Source organism: Bombina bombina, chromosome 5, assembly GCF_027579735.1.
Source record: "Bombina bombina isolate aBomBom1 chromosome 5, aBomBom1.pri, whole genome shotgun sequence".
Classification (NCBI taxonomy): domain Eukaryota; kingdom Metazoa; phylum Chordata; class Amphibia; order Anura; family Bombinatoridae; genus Bombina; species Bombina bombina.
Window position 1 is genome coordinate 66,819,537 of NC_069503.1, and position 25,177 is coordinate 66,844,713.

The following is a 25,177-nucleotide window of genomic DNA, read 5'->3' on the forward strand; positions in this document are numbered from 1 at the left end:
CTAGCACAGAGAGCAGCACAGTGTGTATTAACCCTTCACTAGCACAGAGAGCTGCACAGTGTGTATTAATCCTTTACTAGCACAGAGAGCAGCACAGTGTTTATTAGCCCTTCACTAGCACAGAGAGCAGCACAGTGTGAATTAACCCTTCACTAGCACAAATAGCAGCACAGTGTGTATTAACCCTTCACTAGCACAGAGAGCTGCACAGTGTGTATTAACCCTTCACTAGCACAAATAGCAGCACAGTGTGCATTAGCCCTTCACTAGCACAGAGAGCAGCACAGTGTGTATTAATCCTTTACTAGCACAGAGAGCAGCACAGTGTGTATTAACCCTTCACTAGCACAAATAGCAGCACAGTGTGTATTAACCCTTCACTAGCACAGAGAGCTGCACAGTGTGTATTAACCCTTCACTAGCACAAATAGCAGCACAGTGTGCATTAGCCCTTCACTAGCACAGAGAGCAGCACAGTGTGTATTAACCCTTCACTAACACAAAGAGCTGCACAGTGTGTATTAACCCTTCACTAGAACAGAGAGCAGCACAGTGTGTATTAACCCTTCACTAGAACAGAGAGCAGCACAGTGTGCATTAGCCCTTTACTAGCACAGAGAGCAGCACAGTGTGTATTAGCCCTTTACTAGCACAGAGAGCAGCACAGTGTGTATTAACCATTCACTAGCACAGAGAGCTGAACAGTGTGTATTAACCCTTCACTAGCACAGAGAGCTGCACAGTGTGTATTAACCCTTCACTAGCACACAGAGCTGCACAGTGTGTATTAACCCTTCACTAGCACAGAGAGCAGCACAGTGTGTATTAACCCTTCACTAGCACAGAGAGCAGCACAGTGTTTTAACCCTTCACTAGCACAGAGAGCTGCACAGTGTGTATTAACCCTTCACTAGCACAGAGAGCAGCACAGTGTGTATTAGCCCTTTACTAGCACAGAGAGCAGCACAGTGTGTATTAACCCTTCACTAGAACAGAGAGCAGCACAGTGTGCATTAGCCCTTTAGTTGCATAAAAAAGAATAGGACTTAGTACTCCATTGCCTTGCCTGGCACAAGCAGATGTGTAATATGAATTAAAAGAACAACATTTATAACAATTATAAACTTTTTAAGAAGACCAGAAAGTGACTAAAACTTTTTATCACAAAATACACACAGCCTCAAGCAACAGCTGCACAGGAAGTAAATGGGACTGGGAGGGGAACAAAACACAGTTCAATACTGATTCAATGTCTGATTAGCAGCAGCCAATCAGACAAAAGAACAAAATGCAAACATTTTAAAGACAAATCGGATGCTTTTTAACATGGTTAAATGCTGCAAATTCATAAAGTTAGTAACTGATCACATTGTCAGTCATATCCTCTACTAGTGCATTACAGCTACACTATATACATAAAGCTACACTATATACATAAAGCTACACTATATACATTACAGCTACACTATATACATAAAGCTGCACTATATACATAAAGCTACACTATATACATAAAGCTACACTATATACATAAAGCTACACTATATACATAAAGCTACACAATATATATTAGCACTTTCACTAGCACTGAGCACATTGTCACTGTCATATCCTCTACTAGTGCATTACAGCTACACTATGACCTAGATTTGGAGTTTGGCGGTAGCCGTGAAAACCAGCGTTAGAGGCTCCTAACGCTGGTTTTAGGCTACCGCCGGTATTTAGAGTCACTCAAAATAGGGTCTAACGCTCACTTTTCAGCCGCGACTTTTCCATACCGCAGATCCCCTTACGTCAATTGCGTATCCGATCTTTTCAATGGGATCTTCCTAACTCCAGTATTTAGAGTCGTTTCTGAAGTGAGCGTTAGACATCTAACGACAAAACTCCAGCCGAAGGAAAAAATTCAGTAGTTAAGAGCTTTCTGGGCTAACGCCGGTTTATAAAGCTCTTAACTACTGTACTCTAAAGTACACTAACACCCATAAACTACCTATGTACCCCTAAACCGAGGTCCCCCCACATCGCCGCCACTCGATTAAATTTTTTTAACCCCTAATCTGCCGACCGCCACCTACGTTATCCTTATGTACCCCTAATCTGCTGCCCCTAACACCGCCGACCCCTGTATTATATTTCTTAACCCCTAATCTGCCCCCCACAACGTCGCCGCCAGCTACCTACACTTATTAACCCCTAATCTGCCGTCCGCACGCCGCCGCCAGCTACATTATCCCTATGTACCCCTAATCTGCTGCCCCTAACACCGCCGACCCCTATATTATATTTATTAACCCCTAATCTGCCCCCCACAACGTCGCCTCCACCTGCCTACACTTATTAACCCCTAATCTGCCGAGCGGACCTGAGCGCTACTATAATAAAGTTATTAACCCCTAATCCGCCTCACTAACCCTATAATAAATAGTATTAACCCCTAATCTGCCCTCCCTAACATCGCCGACACCTAACTTCAATTATTAACCCCTAATCTGCCGACCGGAGCTCACCGCTATTCTAATAAATGGATTAACCCCTAAAGCTAAGTCTAACCCTAACACTAACACCCCCCTAAGTTAAATATAATTTTAATCTAACGAAATTAATTAACTCTTATTAAATAAATTATTCCTATTTAAAGCTAAATACTTACCTGTAAAATAAATCCTAATATAGCTACAATATAAATTATATTTATATTATAGCTATTTTAGGATTTATATTTATTTTACAGGTAACTTTGTATTTATTTTAACCAGGTACAATAGCTATTAAATAGTTAAGAACTATTTAATAGCTAAAATAGTTAAAATAATTACAAATTTACCTGTAAAAGAAATCCTAACCTAAGTTACAATTAAAACTAACACTATACTATCAATAAATTAATTAAATAAAATACCTACAATTACCTACAATTAACCTAACACTACACTATCAATAAATTAATTAAATACAATTCCTACAAATAAATACAATTAAATAAACTTGCTAAAGTACAAAAAATAAAAAAGAACTAAGTTACAAAAAATAAAAAAAATATCTACAAACATAAGAAAAATATTACAACAATTTTAAACTAATTACACCTACTCTAAGCCCCCTAATAAAACAACAAAGCCCCCCAAAATAAAAAATGCCCTACCCTATTCTAAATTACGAAAGTTAAAAGCTCTTTTACCTTACCAGCCATGAACAGGGCCCTTTGCGGGGCATGCCCCAAGAAGTTCAGCTCTTTTGCCTGTAAAAAAAAACCATACAATACCCCCCCCAACATTACAACCCACCACCCACATACCCCTAATCTAACCCAAACCCCCCTTAAATAAACCTAACACTAAGCCCCTGAAGATCATCCTACCTTGTCTTCACCTCACCAGGTATCACCGATCCGTCCTGGCTCCAAAATCTTCATCCAACCCAAGCGGGGGTTGGCGATCCATCATCCGGTGCCTGAAGAGGTCCAGAAGAGGCTCCAAAGTCTTCATCCTATCCGGGAAGAAGAGGCGATCCGGACCGGCAACCATCTTGATCCAAGCGGCATCTTCTATCTTCATCCGATGATGACGGGCTCCATCCTGAAGACCTCCACCGCGGACCCATCTTCTTCCGGCGACGTCCAACTGCAGAATGACGGTTCCTTTAAGGGACGTCATCCAAGATGGCGTCCCTCGAATTCCGATTGGCTGATAGGATTCTATCAGCCAATCGGAATTAAGGTAGGAATATTCTGATTGGCTGATGGAATCAGCCAATCAGAATCAAGTTCAATCCGATTGGCTGATCCAATCAGATTGAGCTTGCATTCTATTGGCTGATCGGAACAGCCAATAGAATGCGAGCTCAATCTGATTGGCTGATTGGATCAGCCAATCGGATTGAACTTGATTCTGATTGGCTGATTCCATCAGCCAATCAGAATATTCCTACCTTAATTCCGATTGGCTGATAGAATCCTATCAGCCAATCGGAATTCGAGGGACGCCATCGTGGATGACGTCCCTTAAAGGAACCGTCATTTGGCTAGTAGGCGTCGGGAGAAGAGGATGTTCCGCGTCGGAGGTCTGCAAGATGGATCCGGAAGAAAGAAGATTGAAGATGCCGTTGATAGAAGACTTCATCCGGATCATGGACCTCTTCAGCTCCCGCTTGGATGAAGACTTCATCCAGATCATGGACCTCTTCAGCTCCCGCTTGGATGAAGACTTCAGCCGGATCATGGACCTCTTCAGCCCCCCGCTTGGGCTTGGATCAGGACATCGGAGGAGCTCTTCAGGACGGATCGGTGAACTTGGCAGGGTGAAGATAAGGTAGGAAGATCTTCAGGGGCTTAGTGTTAGGTTTATTTAAGGGGGGTTTGGGTTAGATTAGGGGTATGTGGGTGGTGGGTGGTAATGTGGGGGGGGGGTATTGTATGTTTTTTTTTACAGGCAAAAGAGCTGAATTCTTTGGGGCATGCCCCGCAAAGGGCCCTGTTCAGGGCTGGTAAGGTAAAAGAGCTTTGAACTGTAGTAATTTGGAATAGGGTAGGGCATTTTTTTATTTTGGGGGGTCTTTGTTATTTTATTAGGGGGCTTAGAGTAGGTGTAATTAGTTTAAAATTGTTGTAATATTTTTCTTATGTTTGTAAATATTTTTTTATTTTTTGTAATTTAGTTATTTTTTATTTTTTGTACTTTAGCTAGTTTATTTAATTGTATTTATTTGTAGCAATTGTATTTAATTAATTTGTTGATAGTGTAGTGTTAGGTTAATTGTAGGTAGTTTAATTAATTTATTGATAATCTAGTGTTAGGTTTATTTGTAACTTAGGTTAGGATTTATTTTACAGGTAAATTTGTAATTATTTTAATTATTTTAGCTATTAAATAGTTCTTAACTATTTAATAGCTATTGTACCTGGTTAAAATAAATACAAAGTTACCTGTAAAATAAATATAAATCCTAAAATAGCTATAATATAATTATAATTTATATTGTAGCTATATTAGGATTTATTTTACAGGTAAGTATTTAGCTTTAAATAGGAATAATTTATTTAATAAGAGTTAATTAATTTCGTTAGATTTAAATTATATTTAACTTAGGGGGGTGTTAGTATTAGGGTTAGACTTAGCTTTAGGGGTTAATACATTTATTAGAATAGCGGCGAGATTCAGTCGGCAGATTAGGGGTTAATTATTGAAGTTAGGTGTCGGCGATGTTAGGGAGGGCAGATTAGGGGTTAATACTATTTATGATAGGGTTAGTGAGGCGGATTAGGGGTTAATAACTTTATTATAGTAGCGCTCAGGTCCGCTCGGCAGATTAGGGGTTAATAAGTGTAGGCAGGTGGAGGCGACGTTGTGGGGGGCAGATTAGGGGTTAATAAATATAATATAGGGGTCGGCGATGTTAGGGCAGCAGATTCGGGGTACATAGGGATAATGTAAGTAGCGGCGGTTTACGGAGCGGCAGATTAGGGGTTAATAATAATATGCAGGGGTCAGCGATAGCGGGGGCGGCAGATTAGGGGTTAATAAGTGTAAGGTTAGGGGTGTTTAGACTCGGGGTACATGTTAGAGTGTTAAGTGCAGACGTCGGAAGGGTTACCGCATAGCAAACAATGGGGCTGCGTTAGGAGCTGAACGCGGCTTTTTTGCAGGTGTTAGGTTTTTTTTCAGCTCAAACAGCCCCATTGTTTCCTATGGGAGAATCGTGCACGAGCACGTTTTTGAGGCTGGCCGCGTCCGTAAGCAACTCTGGTATCGAGAGTTGAAGCTGCGTTAAAAATGCTCTACGCTCCTTTTTTGGAGCCTAACGCAGCCTTTATGTGGACTCTCGATACCAGAGTTATTTTTATGGTGCGGCCAGTAAAACGCGGGCGTTAGTTTTTCGGCTCGTTACCGACAAAACTCCAAATCTAGCCGTATATACATAAAACTACACTATATACATAAAGCTACACTATATACATTACAGCTACACTATATACATAAAGCTTCACTATATACATAAAGCTACACTATTTACATTACAGCTACACTATATACATTACAGCTACACTATATACATTACAGCTACACTATTTACATAAAGCTACACTATATACATAAAGCTACACTATATACATAAAGCTACACTATATACATAAAGCTACACTATATACATTACAGCTACACTATATACATTACAGCTACACTATATACATAAAGCTACACTATATACATTACAGCTACACTATATACATTACAGCTACACTATATACATAAAGCTACACTATATACATAAAGCTACACAATATATATTAGCACTTTCACTAGCACTGAGAAGAGCTGCACTTTGTATTAACCTCTTTACCAGCAAAGAGAGCGGTGCAGCTTTTATTAACCCCTTCCCTAGAAGAGAGATCTACACAGTGTATTAACCCCTTCCCTAGAAGAGAGATCTACACAGTGTATTAACCCCTTCACTAAGACAATGAGCTGCACAGTGTGTATTAACCCCTTCATTAGCACTAGTAGCACAGAGAGCTGCGCAACTTGTATTAACCCCTTCATTAAGTGAGGTGCAAAGGGTGTTAAATTCTTAAAGGGATACTAAAGCCAAATTTTTTCTTTAATGAATCAGATAGAGCAGCAATGTTAAAGAGACAGTGTACACCCCACAATAATGTGTACATACCTGAGCTAACTCTTAAATCATTTCTCATGCACTTGGTCCATTCTTCTGCAGCAGGCTGTGTGATGAGAGTGGGAAGTGACGTCACCGGATGTGGGTGGGGCTTAGGTCCATTATTGTCTATGTCGCAGTTACTGACTGAGATCTATGGTACCAGATGTATACTTCCATGCTCTGCAATAAAATAGTGTTGTACCCTCTCTGCTGTGTCCTGCATCTCATGACATGGTGTCAGATATTCTTGCTTGCGCTTCTGTTTCCTGATTGATGACGATGTTGAAGTTTACCCCACCGGAGACTTTTGATTTTTCTCAGCCTGCAGCTTGGCCCACATGGCGTCAGCGGTTTCAGCACATCAGGATTGCTTCCAAGCTGGACAAGGAGTGGTGAAGTACAAGTTAATTCTCTTTTATACTCTATGGGGAAAGATGTGGAGCCAGTGTAGCAAGCCGAGTATCAATTTCTTGCTCAGAATACAGACTTCTAATCTTCTAATCTACTAACCTCTTTGACCTCAACTATAATCCGCTCCAAACAGAAATATCTTAGCTATTAGAAACCTGTCACGAGCACAAACAACTCTTTTGGCTTGGCTGCATCAGTGCGGTCAAAATGACAATCGTTCCTAAGTACCTATATCTCTTTCAAACCCATCCCCCTAGCATTTCCAGACAGATATCTCACAACACAACAACACATGATAAACTCTTTTATCTGGGCCCATAATAAACCGAGAGTCACCAAACATACTTTGTATTTAGACAAAGAAGACGAGAGACTGGGGGTTAAAATCTTACCAATTTTTACAGAGCAGTACATTTAAGCCGCATTGTAACATGGAACCACAATCCACAGTCCAAGTTATGGGTGAAAATTGAATCCCACTCATCCAATTTACAAATTTACAATACATTAGGGATATTAGCTGGATACCCAAGCAACATTGACCCCCCCTACTATACCAAAACAAATACATCAAACACACACTCAACGGGACAGGGCGCTCAGGGATACTACATGCGTCTCCAGCCCAATTTCACCTCTAATGACTTTGCTTTATAATCCCCTTTTCTTGGAAAAACAAATCTTGAGACTAACCAACAATAAGGGGCTACTTGCTAATTTGCCCATTTTCTTATTAGTTAAGGATGGCACCCTCAAAACCATGGTCACACTTAAGGAGGAAATAGGTCCCCCCCTTATTCAGTGGTTCTCATACCTTCAAACCAGACATGTCATCATGTCCAGCCCACATAGGACTTTGCTTCTTAGATCACTAGCTAAATTTGACCAATTAAATATCTCACCCGATATAAGCAGAGTGCACATTTCCATTATTTACAAAATATTGAGGGGTTCCTTTCCAGACAAAAGACCTACTTACCTTAAACAATGGGAATCAGAAATTCTGATGCAGTTTTCTGATAAAGTATGGAGGAATTTTTGTCTTTCTACATCCAAATCCTCTATTGCCCCTAACATACTAGAGCTGAACTTCAAGATACTTTTCCGATGGTACCTCATCCCACAAAAATTAAGATCAATATACCTGAACGTGTCACCTAAGTGCTGGAGGGACTGCGGCGAGATAGGCAGTATATCACACATATGGTTTACGTGCACGCAGATTAGCAATTTCTGGTCCCAGATAAGTACCCACATAGATACAACACTAGGTCTGACCGTATCCCTGTCCCCTTCCCTGATACTTCTAAATCACTACCATAAGTTGAGTTGCAAACTTCAATCTAAAACTTTTGCAATGTATGTTAAACTGTGCTAAACGTATTATTCCATGTTATTGGAAGAAACAGCAGGTGCCAACCTTTAGCCAATGGTGGCAAGAGATCTCCCATCTTGAAAGGATTCACCACAGCTACAATGGGAGAAAAGACTTTATTCTAGATGTAATATTCATCTGGGAGCAAACATGTCAACAATCCTCCTACAATGCTCCCATAATCTAATATTATGTGATATGTCAATTCTAATGTGTTGGATATTGTCGTCCCCCCATACCCCTTCCTTCCCTTATCTCCCTCCTCTTTTCTCCAATCCCTTTGATTTGTTCTGGACAGGGAGAACAGTGTAAACTCTCTTGAAATATCATGTAATATTTCTTTAAGTTTTTGTTATTAATGAAAAGCAATACAAATATTTAAAAAATAATAATAAAAAAAACAGAATTTATGCTTATCTGATAAATTACTTTCTCTTGCGGTGTATCCAGTCCACGGCTTCATCCTTTACTTGTGGGATATTCTCATTCCCTACAGGAAGTGGCAAAGAGAGCACACAGCAGAGCTGTCCAAATAGCTCCCCCTCTAGCTCCGCCCCCCAGTCATTCGACCGAAGGTTAGGAGAAAAAGGAGAAACCATAGGGTGCAGTGGTGACTGTAGTTTAAACAAAAAAATTATTTACCTGACTTAATTGCCAGGGCGGGCCGTGGACTGGATACACCGCAAGAGAAAGTAATTTATCAGGTAAGCATAAATTCTGTTTTCTCTTGCAAGGTGTATCCAGTCCACGGCTTCATCCTTTACTTGTGGGATACCAATACCAAAGCTTTAGGACACGGATGAAGGGAGGGAACAAGACAGGTACCTTAAACGGAAGGCACCACTGCTTGCAAAACCTTTCTCCCAAAAATAGCCTCCGAAGAAGCAAAAGTATCGAATTTATAAAATTTGGCAAAAGTATGCAGTGAGGACCAAGTCGCTGCCTTACAAATTTGTTCAACAGAAGCCTCATTCTTGAAAGCCCATGTGGAAGCCACAGCTCTGGTAGAATGAGCAGTAATTCGTTCAGGAGGCTGCTGGCCAGCAGTCTCGTAAGCCAACCTGATGATGCTTTTCAGCCAGAAGGAAAGAGAGGTAGCAGTCGCTTTCTGACCTCTCCTCTTACCAGAATAAATGACAAATAAGGATGATGTTTGTCTGAAGTCTTTAGTTGCTTGTAAATAGAATTTTAAAGCACGAACCACATCAAGATTGTGTAGCAGGCGTTCCTTCTTTGAAGATGGGTTAGGACACAGAGAAGGAACTATTATTTCCTGGTTAATATTCTTGTTAGAAACAACCTTAGGAAGAAAACCAGGTTTGGTACGCAAAACAACCTTATCTGCGTGAAACACCAGGTAAGGTGAATCACACTGTAAAGCAGACAATTCTGAAACTCTTCGAGCAGAAGATATAGCTACCAAAAACAGAACTTTCCAAGATAATAACTTAATATCTATGGAATGTAAAGGTTCAAACGGAACCCCTTGAAGAACTGAAAGAACTAGATTTAGACTCCATGGCGGAGCCACAGGTTTATAAACAGGCTTGATTCTGACTAGAGCCTGAGTAAAGGCTTGAACGTCTGGTACCTCTGCCAGACGCTTGTGTAAGAGAATAGACAGAGCAGATATCTGTCCCTTTAAGGAACTAGCTGACAATCCTTTCTCCAATCCTTCTTGGAGAAAAGACAATATTCTAGGAATCCTAATCTTACTCCATGAGTAACCCTTGGATTCACACCAACAAAGATATTTTCACCATATCTTATGGTAGATTTTCCTAGTGACAGGCTTTCTAGCCTGAATCAGAGTATCTATAACTGACTCAGAGAAACCACGCTTTGATAGAATTAAGCGTTCAATCTCCAAGCAGTCAGACGCAGAGAAACTAAATTTGGATGCTTGAATGGACCCTGTATTAGAAGATCCTGCCTCATTGGCAGTGTCCATGGTGGAACAGATGACATGTCCACTAGGTCTGCATACCAAGTCCTGCATGGCCACACAGGCGCTATCAGAATCACCGAAGCCCTCTCCTGCTTGATTCTGGCGACCAGACGAGGGAGAAGAGGAAACGGTGGAAAGACATAAGCCAGATTGAAGGACCAAGGCGCTGATAGAGCATCTATCAATACCGCCTTGGGGTCCCTGGACCTGGATCCGTAGAGAGGAAGATTGGTGTTCTGACGGGACGCCATCAGATCCAATTCTGGAGTGCCCCATAGCGGAGTCAGATGAGCAAAAACCTCCGGGTGGAGTTCCCACTCCCCCGGGTGAAAAGTCTGACGACTTAGAAAATCCGCTTCCCAGTCGTCCACTCCTGGGATGTGAATTGCTGAGAGATGGCAGGAGTGATCCTCTGCCCACCTGATTATTTTGGTGACTCCCTTCATCGCTAAGGAACTCTTCGTTCCCCCCTGATGATTGATGTAAGCTACAGTAGTGATGTTGTCCGACTGAAATCTGATGAATTTGGCCGCAGCTAGTTGAGGCCATGCCTGAAGCGCATTGAATATCGCTCTCAGTTCCAAAATGTTTATTGGGAGAAGAGATTCTTCCCAAGACCATAATCCCTGAGCTTTCAGGGAGTCCCAGACTGCACCCCAGCCTAACAGACTGGCATCGGTCGTTACAATGATCCATTCTGGTCTGCGGAAACATGTTCCCTGAGACAGATGATCCTGAGACAACCACCAGAGAAGAGAGTCTCTGGTCCCCTGGTCCAATTGTATCTGAGGAGACAAGTCTGCGTAATCCCCATTCCACTGAGCATGCACAGTTGCAGTGGTCCGAGATGTATTCGAGCAAAAGGGATTATGTCCATTGCCGCTACCATTAATCCGATTGCCTCCATGCACTGAGCTACAGATGGCTGAGGATTGGAATGAAGTACTCGGCAAGTAGTTAAAAGCTTTAACTTTCTGACCTCCATCAGAAATATCTTCATTTCTAACGAATCTATTAGTGTTCCCAGGAAGGGAACCCTTGTGAACGGGGACAGAGAACCCTTTTTGATGTTCACCTTCCACCCGTGAGACCTTAGAAAGGCCAGTACAATCTCCGTGTGAGCCTTGGCTCTGGGAAAAGACGACACCTGAATCAGGATGTCGTCTAGGTAAGGCGCTACTGCTATGCCCCGTGGTCTTAGCACCGCCAGAAGGGAACCTAGCACCTTTGTGAAAATTCTGGGAGCAGTGGCCAAACCGAAAGGAAGAGCCACAAACTGGTAATGCTTGTCCAGAAAAGCGAACCTGAGAAACTGGTGATGATCTTTGTGGATAGGGATATGTAGGTACGCATCCTTTAAATCCACGGTAGTCATATATTGACCTTCCTGGATCATTGGTAAGATTTTTCGAATGGTCTCCATCTTGAATGATGGGACTCTGAGGAATTTGTTTAGAATTTTTAGATCCAGGATTGGTCTGAAAGTTCCCTCTTTTTTGGGGACCAAAAACAGGTTTGAGTAAAAGCCCATTCCTTGTTCTGCAATTGGAACTGGACATATCACTCCCATCGTGAGTAGATCTTCTACACAGCGTAAGAACGCCTCTTTCTTTGTCTGGTCTGAAGACAGACGAGAAATCTGAAACCTTCCCCTTGGAGGGGAGTCCTTGAATTCTAGAAGATATCCCTGGGTAACAATCTCTACTGCCCAGGGATCGTGAACATCTCTTGCCCAAGCCTGAGCGAAGAGAGTCTGCCCCCTACCAGATCCGGTCCCGGATCGGGGGCTACCCCTTCATGCTGTCTTAGTAGCAGCTGCAGGCTTCTTGGCCTGTTTACCCTTGTTCCAGCCCTGTAAAGGCTTCCAGGTTGCCTTGGGCTGTGAAGTGCTACCCTCTTGCTTTGCAACTGTAGAGGCTGAAGCGGGACCGTTCCTGAAGTTACGAAAGGAACGAAAATTAGCTTTGTTTTTAGCCCTAAAGGGCCTATCCTGAGGGAGAGTATGGCCCTTTCCCCCGGTGATTTCTGAAATAATCTCTTTCAATTCTGGCCCGAAAAGGGTCTTGCCCTTGAAAGGGATATTTAGTCATTTGGATTTGGCGACACATCGGCCGACCATGACTTGAGCCAAAGTGCTCTGCGCGCCATAATGGCGAAACCTGAATTTTTTGCAGTTAACTTAGCCAATTGCAAAGCGGCATCTGTGATAAAAGAATTAGCCAGCTTTAGAGCTTTAATTCTATCCATGACTTCGTCATATGAGGTCTCCCTCTGGAGCGACTCCTCCAGCGCCTCAAACCAAAAAGCCGCTGCAGTAATTACAGGAATAATGCAGGCAATGGGTTGGAGAAGGAAACCTTGTTGAACAAAAATTTTCTTCAGTAAACCTTCTAACTTTTTATCCATAGGATCTTTAAAAGCACAACTGTCTTCAATTGGAATAGTTGTGCGCTTAGCCAGTGTAGAAACTGCCCCCTCTACCTTAGGGACCGTCTGCCACGAGTCCCGCCTGGGGTCAGTTATGGGGAACATTTTCTTAAAAATAGGGGGGGGAACAAAAGGGACCCCTGGTCTCTCCCACTCCCTAGAAACAATGTCCGCCACCCTTTTAGGGATTGGAAACGCATCAGTGTATACCGGGACTTCTAGGTATTTGTCCATCTTACACAATTTCTCTGGAACCACCATAGGGTCACAATCATCCAGAGTGGATAAAACCTCCCTAAGCAATACGCGGAGGTGTTCCAATTTAAATTTAAACGCTAGTGAATCTGATTCTGCCCGCTGAGAAACCTTTCCTGAGTCGGAAATTTCTCCCTCAGACATCAAATCCCTCACCCCCACTTCAGAGTGTTGTGAGGGTACATCAGATAAACCTCCCAAAGCTTCTGACTGCTCATAATCTGTTCTTAAAACAGAGCTATCACGCTTTGTAGGAAAAACTGGCAGTTTGGACAGAAATGCTGCAAGGGAATTATCCATGACTGTCGCTAGTTGTTGTAATGTAATAGGGGCCAATGCACTAGAGGTACTAGGCATCGCTTGCGCGGGCGTAACTGGTGGCGACACATGGGGAGAGGAAGGCGGACTATCCTCGTTACCTTCAGTCAAAGAATCATCTAGGGCTACATTTTTAAGTGACACAATATGATCTTTAAAGTGTATAGACACATTAGTGCACTTGGAACACAATTTTAGAGGGGGTTCCACCATGGCTTCTGAACACATAGAGCAAGGCCTTTCCTTAGTGTCAGACATGTTTAACAGACTAGTATTATACACAAGCAGGCTTGAAAACACTTTATTCAAATAAAAATTACAATTTGAAAAAACCGTTACTGTGCCTTTAAGAAATAAAAAGCGCACACAATTTTATAAAACCGTGAAAAATGAACCAATCTTTTTGAAATTTTTACCGTATGAGCCTAAGGCTTTGATATGATTGCACAACGATTTTCAGCCCGATTAACCCCTTAATGCCCAAACCGGAGCAGCCTAAAGCTGACAACCAGTTAATAAACTACAGCACCTTGCCACAGCTTACTGCTGTGGCCCTACCTGCCCTTAGGGATTAGTTTTGGGGAAAACAAGCTTCTTTGAAGTCCTCAAGCAGTCTCTGGACCCTCCATGTGAAGCTGCATGAACTGTCTGCTAATACTAACTGCGTAACTGAGGCGCAAAATTAGGCCCCCTCCCCCACCACTCCGGAGTTGTGGGGCCTTCAAAATCACAATTAGGTGACAAAACATATGCCATGTGGAAGATAACCCCATAATAAACACACAAAAGTGCTTAAAAAGTGTCTATAACGAGTATTTTTTCCAAATAAATAATCGATTGCCCTGTAACAGTGTCCACCAGCCTATTGAGCCCTGTTAAGTAAGCCTTCAATTCTATACTGAGTCTCAGAACATAGCTTACCTTCCCCACATGGGGATTCTTGTCAGTCTTCTAGCATTAACTGAATCTTGTCTAGAAAAAGATGACTGAACATACCTTATTGCAGTTAAGCCTGCAAACTGTTCCCCCCAACTGAAGCTTTCTGGTACTCCTCAGTCCTGTGTGGAAACAGCAGTGGATTTTAGTTACAACATGCTAAAATCATTTTCCTCTCAGCAGAATTCTTCATCACATTTCTGCTATAGAGTAAATAGTACAAACCGGTACCATTTAAAAATAACAAACTCTTGATTGAAGATATAAAACTACAAATCTAACACCACATTCACTTTACCCTTCCGTAGAGTGGCCCTGCTGCCAGAGCCGGCAAAGAGAATGACTGGGGGGCGGAGCTAGAGGGGGAGCTATATGGACAGCTCTGCTGTGTGCTCTCTTTGCCACTTCCTGTAGAGAATGAGAATATCCCACAAGTAAAGGATGAAGCCGTGGACTGGATACAACTTGCAAGAGAAATGTATACACTCCCATGGAACGCCCATGTTCAGGTTATTTCCCAAAAAACACCACAACATATACGCTTTGAATTTTATATTTATAAGTACAAATTTTCATGTAATTTTGGTAGATCCCATGTACTTAAATTATGATTTACCCTGTGCATAGTTAAAACAATTCACTCCTGTGTAATTTACATACAAGTTGTGTGCTAACTCTTAAATAACTCCACGTGCATGAGCACAATGTTATTTATATGACACACATGAACTAACACCCTCTAACTGTGAAAAACTGTCAAGAGAGAGATATATATATAAAAAGGAGGGGGGCGGGGAGGTGTATGCGAGGAAGTGAAATAGTGATCAACGAAGAGTTGGAGTTAACCAAGTCAACCCGAGTCACTCACTGGAAGTATCTCCTGGCATCAGACTCTGGGGCCTATTTATCAAAGGTCTTGTGGACCTAATCCGACAGTGTGGATCAGGTCCGCAAGACCTCGCTGAATGCGGAGAGCAATATGCTCCCCGTATTCAGCATTGCACCAGCAACTCACAAGAGCTACTGGTGCAACGCCGCCCCCTGCTGACTCGCGGCCAATCGGCCGCCAGCAGGGAGGTGTCAATCAACCCGATCGGATCAGATCGGGTTGAATTGCGGCGATTCCTGTCCGCCTGCTCAGAGCAGGCGGACAGGGTTATGGAGTAGTGGTCTTTGTGACCACTGCTTCATAACTGCTGTTTCTGGCGAGTCTGAAGACTCACCAGAAACATGGGCCCACAAGCTCAGTTCGGAGCTTGATAAATGGGCCCCTAAGTCTCCATAGCTCCCAGCTCATGCAGTGGGTCTCAATCTTGAAATTAGCAGCAAATATGGGGCTCTCCATGGATTCCAACTGAGCCATGATTGCCAAGACCTGGGACCACCCTGGGCCCTTGGGCTGTTGCCAGGACCTGGCCATAGCCGGTTTGACTGCAGTAAACAAGTAAACACAGAGGTTACGAACATGAACCGGGAGCTTCTCAGAGAACATGTGAAAGAGACCCTTTTGGGGATGTCCCCCCCATTTTACGCCAAATCTTCTACTACACAGAAGAGCCCTGGTCCAGAGCTGAATTTTGGTGCATTCCCAACACATATGGGCTGCAGTCCCAATCCGTCCGCAACCCCTCCAACATATTGGGGAGTGAGAATTGAGCTAAAAGTTTATAAAATAATTTAATGTACGGATTGCTTCTTTAGTGTGAAGGGCCGCTCTAGACCAAGACTCCTCTGATGCTTTAAACCTAAAGGCTCTTTCCCATTGTTTAATATATGGGGTTTTGCAAAAAGTGGGAGTGAGCAAGATATCCGTGTATGCAAGTGAGAAAATTCAGGGTGTACATGAGGCCGTACACCATCTCCTTTCCCAGTCAGTAAGTGGTCGCAATGGTAAACACAAAAACCCCCAAGATCGTAAAAAACTTTTAAGTCGGAGGAACTCAAACTGAAATAGGGGTCTATCGGGGAGTTTATTTTGAAAGGCGACCACTGTCATGCAAGAGTTATTGACCCAAAGATATGTTATAGTTCTGAATCCATGTGTCTCCCACCACTCAGGATGTGAGTTTGGTAGTGCTCACAGAAGAAGAGAAACGGGATGAATCGGGAAGGGGTGTGGTGAGACCCCTACCAAGTGATGGATTTTATCCCAGAACCTAAGATTCACCTGGACTATGTAATTTTGGGATATATTACTACTCCTAACATGTTTGGGAATCCACAACAAATTTTCCAATGAGATGTCCGAAAGGATCGAACTTTGCGCTATACTGATCCATTTACTGGAGGAAGAGCAATCTCCCCATGCTGAACTGTGAGCCAATCTTGTGGCCTCATGATATTTAATAATATTGTGAAGGGCTGCCCCACTCACCAAGATTGAGTGATATAAGTATTTCACCGCTATCCTAGATTCTTTCCCTTTCCAAATGAAGTGATTGCAGGCTCATTGGAATTGAATTAAAATTAATTTAGGTATAGTTATGGGTAGACATCTAAATACGTATGTTATTTTGGGAAGGAGATTCATCTTTACAGCAGAAATTCTACCCCACCAAGAAATGTAGGGTGAGTCCCAACTTTTCAGAAGGTCCTTAAATTTTTGGAGCAGAGGGGTAAAATTGCTAGTGATGGCCATGGAGATGTTATGTGAGAGAAAGACACCTAAGTGTTGTATCTCGTCTTTGGACCAATGAAAAGGGAATTGACCTCATAGCCCTTGGACATCCCTATCTGGTATATTAATAGTATAAGCCATAGTTTTGGAGATCTTAAGTTTATAGCAGCTGACTGTAACAAACTCATCTAGTATGGAAAAGAGGGCCAGGATGGAAGAAAGGGGGTTTGAAGTGACAACAGGAAATAATACTACTTTATGCAAACTATCTGAAATGTTGACACCTTCAATCTCTGGAGAAGTTCTTATTGTTTCCGTCAACGGTTCCATCACAAGGGCAAAAAACAGTGGGGACAGAGGGCACCCCTGCTGGGTACCATTAGAGATCTTGAAGCTAGATGAACAGGAGCCGACACCACATACCTTTGCTGAAGGGAGTGAATACAAAGCCATGAACATGTTGAAAAATATTTGGGGAAACCCAAATCTTGCCAGAGTTTCTTTCACATAAAACCAGTCGACCCGGTCAATGGCTTTCTCAGCATCAAGTGATAGAGTAACACATGATTGGCCGAGTAGGCTGGCTTCAAGGAAAACTTTAAGCAACCTTCTGGTATTATCAGGACCTTCACGGCCCAAGGTGAAACCTACCTGGTCAGGGTCAATTAAGTGGGGGTTGATCGTGTTTAATAAACAATTTGCTAAGACCTTGGCATATACCTTAGTATCTACAGTTGCCGGACAGATAGCTCAGCATGCTAAGGCACTGTGGCTGAGCTCTGTAACAGTATGGAAAAGAGGGCCAGGATGGAAGGAAAGGGGGTTTGAAGTGACAACAGGAAATAATACTACTTTATGCAAACTATCTGAAATGTTGACACCTTCAATCTCTGGAGAAGTTCTTATTGTTTCCGTCAACGGTTCCATCACAAGGGCGAAAAACAGTGGGGACAGAGGGCACCCCTGCTGGGTACCATTAGAGATCTTGAAGCTAGATGAACAGAAGCCGACACCACATACCTTTGCTGAGGGGAGTGAATACAAAGCCATGAACATGTTGAAAAATATTTGGGGAAACCCAAATCTTGCCAGAGTTTCTTTCACATAAAACCAGTCGACCCGGTCAATGGCTTTCTCAGCATCAAGTGATAGAGTAACACATGATTGGCCGAGTAGGCTGGCTTCAAGGAAAACTTTAAGCAACCTTCTGGTATTATCGGGACCTTCACGGCCCAAGGTGAAACCTACCTGGTCAGGGTCAATTAAGTGGGGGATGATCGTGTTTAAACAATTTGCTAAGACCTTGGCATATACCTTAGTATCTACAGTTGCCAGACAGATAGCTCAGCATGCTAAGGCACTGTGGCTGAGCTCTGTAACAACCCAAGTGTTGCAGGTTCGATCTCCGGCGAGGTCCACTCAGTCTTTAATCCTTCCGAGGTCAATAAAATGAGCAGTGCCTTGAGACCCTAACTGGTGATTAGCCGCGCTTTACAAGTACCCAATACATACAATACAATACATACATTCATTCAACAAGGAAAAGGAAATTTATGCTTACCTGATAAATTTATTTCTTTTACGATATGACGAGTCCACGGATTTCATCCTTACTTGTGGGATTTATCCTCCTGCTGACAGGAAGTGGCAAAGAGTACCACAGCAGAGCTGTATATATAGCTCCTCCCTTCCCTCCCAACCCAGTCATTCGACCGAAGTTAGGAAGAGAAAGGAAAAGCTAAAGGTGCAGAGGTGACTAAAGTTTAATAAAAAATTAATAAATATATACCCGACTTAAAAATGACAGGGTGGGCCGTGGACTCGTCATATCGTAAAAGAAATAAATTTATCAGGTAAGCATAAATTTCCTTTTCTTTTACAAAGATATGACGAGTCCAGGAGGCTGCCGTCGAGCAGTCTCATATGCCAAACGGATGATACTCTTCAGCCAAAAAGAAAGAGAGGTAGCCGTAGGTTTCTGGCCCCTACGCCTTCCAGAAAAAACAGCAAATAAAGAAGAAGATTGACGAAATTCTTTAGTCGCCTGCAAGTAAAACTTCAGGTCACGGACCATGTCCAAATTATTTAACAGACACTCCTTCTTAGAAGAAGGATTAGGACATAATGAAGGAACCACAATTTCCTGATTAATATTCTTATTTGAAACCACCTTAGGAAGGAACCCAGGTTTGGTACGCAGAACCACCTTATCAGAATGAAAGATAAGATAAGGCGATTCACATTGTAATGCTGAAAGCTCAGAAACTCTACGAGCAGAAGAAATAGCAACCAAAAAACAAAACTTTCCAAGATAATAACTTAATATCTATGGAATGCATGGGCTCAAACTGAACCCCTTGAAGAACAGTAAGAACTAAATTCAAACTCCAGGGTGGAGCAATTGGTCTGAACACAGGCTTGATTCTGGTCAGAGCCTGACAAAAGGACTGAACATCTGGAACATCTGCCAAACGTTTGTGTAGTACAATAGACAAAGCAGAGATTTGTCCCTTTAAGGAACTTGCTGATAACCCTTTCTCCAATTCCTCTTAGAGAAAAGACAAAATTCTGGGAATCCTAATTCTACTCCATGAGTAGCCCTTGGATTCGCACCAATAAAGATATTTGCGCCATATCTTATGGTAGATCTTTCTAGTAACAGGCTTACGTGCCTGAATCAAAGTATCAATGACCGAGTCAGAGAACCCACGATAAAATCAAGCGTTCAATCTCCATGCAGTCAGCTGCAGAGAAACTAGATTTGGATGTTGAAAAGGTCCCTGAATTAGCAGGTCCTGCCTCAATGGAAGCCTCCATGGTGGAAGAGAGGACATGTCCACTAAATCGGCATACCAAGTAATGCGAGGCCATGCAGGTGCGATTAGAATTACTGAAGCCCTCTCCTGTTTGATCCGAGCAATCACCCAGGGAAGGAGAGCAAATGGTGGAAATATATATGCTAGGTTGAACATCCAAGGCACTGCCAAGGCATCTATCAGTTCAGCCTGAGGATCCCTCGACCTGGATCCATATCTCGGGAGCTTGGCGTTCTGACGAGATGCCATCAGATCCAATTCTGGTGTGCCCCATCTGAGAATCAGAGTGGCAAAGATCTCCGGATGGAGTTCCTAATCCCCCGGATGAAATGTCTGTCTGCTTAGAAAATCCGCTTCCCAGTTGTCCACTCCTGGGATGTAGATTGCTGACAGGTAACAAGAGTGAGCCTCCACTCACTGAATTATCCTCGATACTTCTGTCATCGCTAAGGAACTCCTTGTTCCCCCTTGATGATTGATGTAAGCCACAGTCGTGATGTTGTCCGATTGAAAACGAATAAATTTGGCCAGGGCCAACTGAGGCCACGTCTGAAGAGCATTGAATATTGCTCTCAACTCCAGAATATTGATTGGAAGTAGAGACTCCTGCTGAGTCCACACACCCTGAGCCTTCAGGGAATTCCAGACTGTGCCCCAACCTAGTAGACTGGCGTCCGTTGTCACTATCACCCAAGAGGGTCTGTGGAAGCACGTCCTCTGGGAAAGATGATCCGACGATGACCTGATCCAGGTTTATCAGAGGGGACAAGTTTGCATAGTCTCCATTCCACTGACTGAGCATGCTCAATTGTAGTGGTCTGAGATGAAACCGAGCAAACGGAACTATGTCCATTGCCGCCACCATCAATCCAATGACCTCCATGCACTGAGCCACTGATGGCCGAGGAGTGGACTGAAGGGATCGGCATATATTCAGAATTTGTAACTTTCTGACTTCTGTCAGAAAAATCTTCATGGATATGGTATCTATCAGAGTTCCCAAGAAGGGAACCCTTGTCTGTAGAATTAGTGAACTCTTTTCTAGATTAACCTTCCACCTGTGAGTTCTCAGAAAGGACAGGACCATGTCTGTGTGAGACTTTGTCAGATGGTAAGACGCCTGAATCAGAATATCGTCCAGATAAGGCACCACTGCAATACCCTGCGGCCTTAGAACCGCCAGAAGGGACCCTAGAACCTTCGTGAAGGTCCTGGGTGCTGTGGCCAACCCGAAGGGAAGAGCCATGAACTGAAAATGTTTGTCTAGAAAGGCAAACCTTTGGAACTGGTGATGATCCTTGTGGATAGGAATATGAAGATATGTATCCTTTAAGTCCACGGTAGTCATATATTGACCTTCCTGGATCAATGGCAGAATTGTTCGAATAGTCTCCATCTTGAAGGATGGAACTCTGAGAAACTTGTTTAGACTTTTTAGATCTAAAATTGGTCGAAACGTGCCCTCTTTTTTGGGAACCACGAAAAGATTTGAGTAAAACCCCTGTCCCTGTTCCAGTCTTTGAACCGGACAAATTACTCCCATAGTATAGAGGTCTTTTACACAACGTAAGAATGCCTCTCTCTTTATCTGGTCTACAGATAATCGTGAAAGAAGAAACCTCCCCCTTGGGAGAGATTTTTTGAATTCCAGCTGATACCTTTGGGACACGATTTCCAGTGTCCAAGGACCCTGCACATCTCTCACCCAAGCCTGGGCAAAGAGAGAAAGTCTGCCCCCTACTATGTCCAGTCCCGGATCGGGGGCCACCCCTTCATGCTGTCTTGGTAGCAACAGCAGGCTTCTTGGATTGTTTATCCTTGTTCCAAGTCTGGTTGGGTCTCCAGACAGACTTGGCCTGGGCAAAATTCCCTTCTTGCTTGGTGGAAGAAGAGGAAGAAGAGGGGGCTCCTTTAAAGTTCCGAAAGGAACGAAAATTATTCTGTTTACCCCTCAGTTTAGAAGTTCTATCTTGAGGTAGGAGATGACCCTTACCTCCCATAATGTCAGAAATAATCTCTTTCAACTCAGGCCCGAATAGAGTCTTGCCCTTGAAAGGGATAGCCAAAAGCTTTGTCTTTGACGACACATCAGCAGACCAAGATTTTAACAATAACGCTCTACGCGCTAAAATGGCAAATCCAGTATTTTTAGCAGCCAATTTTGCAATCTAAAAGGCAGTATCCGTAATAAAAGAATTAGCTAGCCTAAGAGCTTTAATTCTATCTAATATATCCTATAAGGGAGTCTCAGTCTTTAAAGACTCCTCTAATGCATCAAACCAAAAAGCTGCTGCATTAGTAACTGGTACAATGCAGGCCGTAGGTTGTAAGAGGAAACCCTGTTGAATAAACATTTTCTTTAACAGACCCTCCAATTTCTTATCCATAGGGTCCTTAAAAGCACAACTGTCTTCGATAGGAATAGTTGTACGCTTAGCCAGGGTAGATATAGCTCCCTCTACCTTAGGGACTGTCTGCCAAGAGTCCCGAACAGTATCAAGTATGGGATACATCTTTTTAAAATTAGGGGAAGGTGAGAACGGGATACCCGGTCTTTCCCACTCCCATGTAATAATTTCCGAGATTCTCTTAGGAACCGGAAAAACATCAGAGTAAGTAGGAACCTCTAAGTATTTGTCCATTTTACACAATTTCTCTGGTGGAATCACAATAGAATCACAGTCATCCAGAGTTGCTAAAACCTCCCGAAGCAACAGTCGGAGGTGTTCAAGTTTAAATCTAAAGGACACTGTGTCCGTATCCTTCTGAGGTAACACACTTGCAGAATCGGAAAGTTCCCTCTCAGACAGAAATTCCCTGACCCCCACTTCAGATCCCTAAGAGGGTACATCGGAAATAGCTACTAAAGCATCAGAGGTCGTAGCATTCGCATGGCCCTCTGACCTGCTACGTTTGCCCTGTAACACAGGTAGTTTAGATAAAACCTCAGTAAGGGTATTTTACATAACTGCAGCCATATCCTGCAGAGTAAATGAGTTAGACGCGGTTGAGGAACCCGGCGTCGCTTGAGGGGCGTTAAAGGCTGTGACGCTTGGGAAGAATTTGGCGGTATACTCTGATTCTCTTCAGCTTGAGAATCATCCTTAGACACATCTTCTTTACATAAAATTTGTGCTTTGCATTGTACAGCCCTCTCAGTGCATGAGGAACACAAAACTAGAGGAGGTTCAACAGTGGCATTTAAACACATAGAGCAAGGAGTCTCATCCTCTGAGTCAGACATGTTAAACAGACTAGCAAGATAAACAATAGTAGTATACTGATAATTATTAACACTAATGCAATTAGGGCAAAATAAACCAGAATAAAAAACGTACTGCGCCTTTAAATTTTAAAGCGCAACTATTTTTCTGATATCTGCAAAAAGTTGTTAGGGACAGATGATGATATTTTAATGTGTCCCAACTATCTTATAAGTATTGTACCCACTTGCAAAAAGCTGTAATAACCACTTTAAACAGTTTTTTATTTAGCAACAAAAAATAAGCCTCTGCACCACATCACAGCTCTGCTGTGGCGCCTACCTGCCCCCGGAATACACTGGTTATATTCCGACAGAAGTAATACAGATGTAGGCCTGAACTGGAGCCCTGATCTCTGATACTGCTTGATCTGAAAAACTGCTGCGCATCTGAGCGCGCGAAAACAAGCCCCGCCTGCCATGGGCGTCATGTAACCTTAACTAAGGCCCGCATGGATAACCATAAAACAATATAATAAACATCGTATGCCCCAAAAATGCTATGTGTACACATTTCAAAACACTGATTTCCTCAAACCAGTTAATAAATTATAAAAGTCAACCGCAATTCCCAGCGTACGGCCCTAAACAAGCCCCAATAGGTATTTTGCATGATAATAAAAAATACAAATAATACCAATGGATTTCAGGTACACCATTCTTATATTAGTGTATACTGCTTACCCTTCCCCATATAGGGGAAATGTCAGTCTGTTCTGTTACATCAATTCTCTCCAGAAAACAAAAGACTGAACATACCTTAAAGTTGCTTGTAGCAAAGCATCAGTCACCACACTGAAGATTTCCTTAAACTACCTCCAGCTGAGTTGTGGGAACCCACATGGATCTTAGGGATAATAGCTAAGATCATCGACATCAGGGTAGGAATTAAGCTTTTTCACTTGATGAATTCCCCCTGAGGAAAATAATACTCACTGGCACCATTTTAAAATAAAAAATTCTTGATTGAAGAAAATAAAACTAACACCTCACTTTACCTCTTCCTAGTACTAATATAGGTAAAGAGAATGACTGGGTTGGGAGGGAAGGGAGGAACTATATATACAGCTTTGCTGTGGTGCTCTTTGCCACTTCCTGTCAGCAGGAGGATAAATCCCACAAGGATGAAATCTGTGTACTCATCATATCTTTGTAAAAGAAATAGGCTTAAAGTTAGGGCAACTGTCTGGTGACTTGCCAGGTTTTGGGAGAGTGATGATTGTGGCCTGTAAAAATTCTTCTGGGAAAGATCCTATATGACCTGCCTTATCAAATACTCTCAATAGGATGGGGGAGATATGGTCTATAAAGGACTTATAAAATAGGGGGGTAAAGCCTTCTGGGCCATTAGCTTCAAGATCACTGAGGTAATTTCCCCCAAGGCAAAAGGGGCCTCCACCCTGTCAATCTGCTCCTGTGATAGGCGTGGGAGATTTAAGTTGGACAGAAACGATTGTATAGATTCGCTATTAGGCTTAGTGTGGGGTTGGGTTGAATGCAAATTATATAATTGGGTGTAGTAACTAGCAAATTCCTCTCCTATGTATTTAGTGTTGTAGATCTTGGTTTCTCCTTTAATCAAAAATGGAATTCTAGAGTGGGCCGTACGGTTTCTTAATTTCTTAGCTAAAAGGAAATCCGGTCTATTACCTTTATATTAAAATAAGCGTCTATTGGCTCGTAAGCAATCTTGAACTTTTTGATTTTCCAATAGTTTAATAGAATTTCTAGTGGAATCAATTAGAGGTAATAAGGATGGGTCTAGAGAGGCCATATGTTGGGAAAACAAGGCATCTAAGGGTCCTATGCAGTTGAGCCAGAGATGCTGCAGAACTCTTGCAGGTTTGACTTTGTATTTTAATAAAGAGACCCCTAAGAAACAGCAACTGGATGGTGATAGGAGAATGATCCGACCATGTACAGCTGCCAATTTGTGCATTCAAAATTTGTTCTAAGAGCCAGGAACTACAAAAAAAGAAATCAATTCTAGAGTACGAATTATGTAACAGGGAAAAAAACGTCCCTATCTGCGGAGTGAAGGGACCACCATTCATCAAAAAGATCTGCCTGAGCTAGGAGGGGAAAAAATTGTTGGGAAGTGGTAAATAGCGCTTTATCCTAAGTACGTCCCTGAGGTATACGTTTGTCAATATTGGGA

At 42.6% G+C, this 25,177-nt stretch overlaps 1 pseudogene; it reads right to left on the reverse strand.

Moving 5' to 3' along the window:
- The window catches only part of LOC128659874 (zinc finger protein 585A-like), a 313,488-nt pseudogene that overhangs the window by 273,807 nt on the left and 14,504 nt on the right, over window positions 1–25,177 (reverse strand).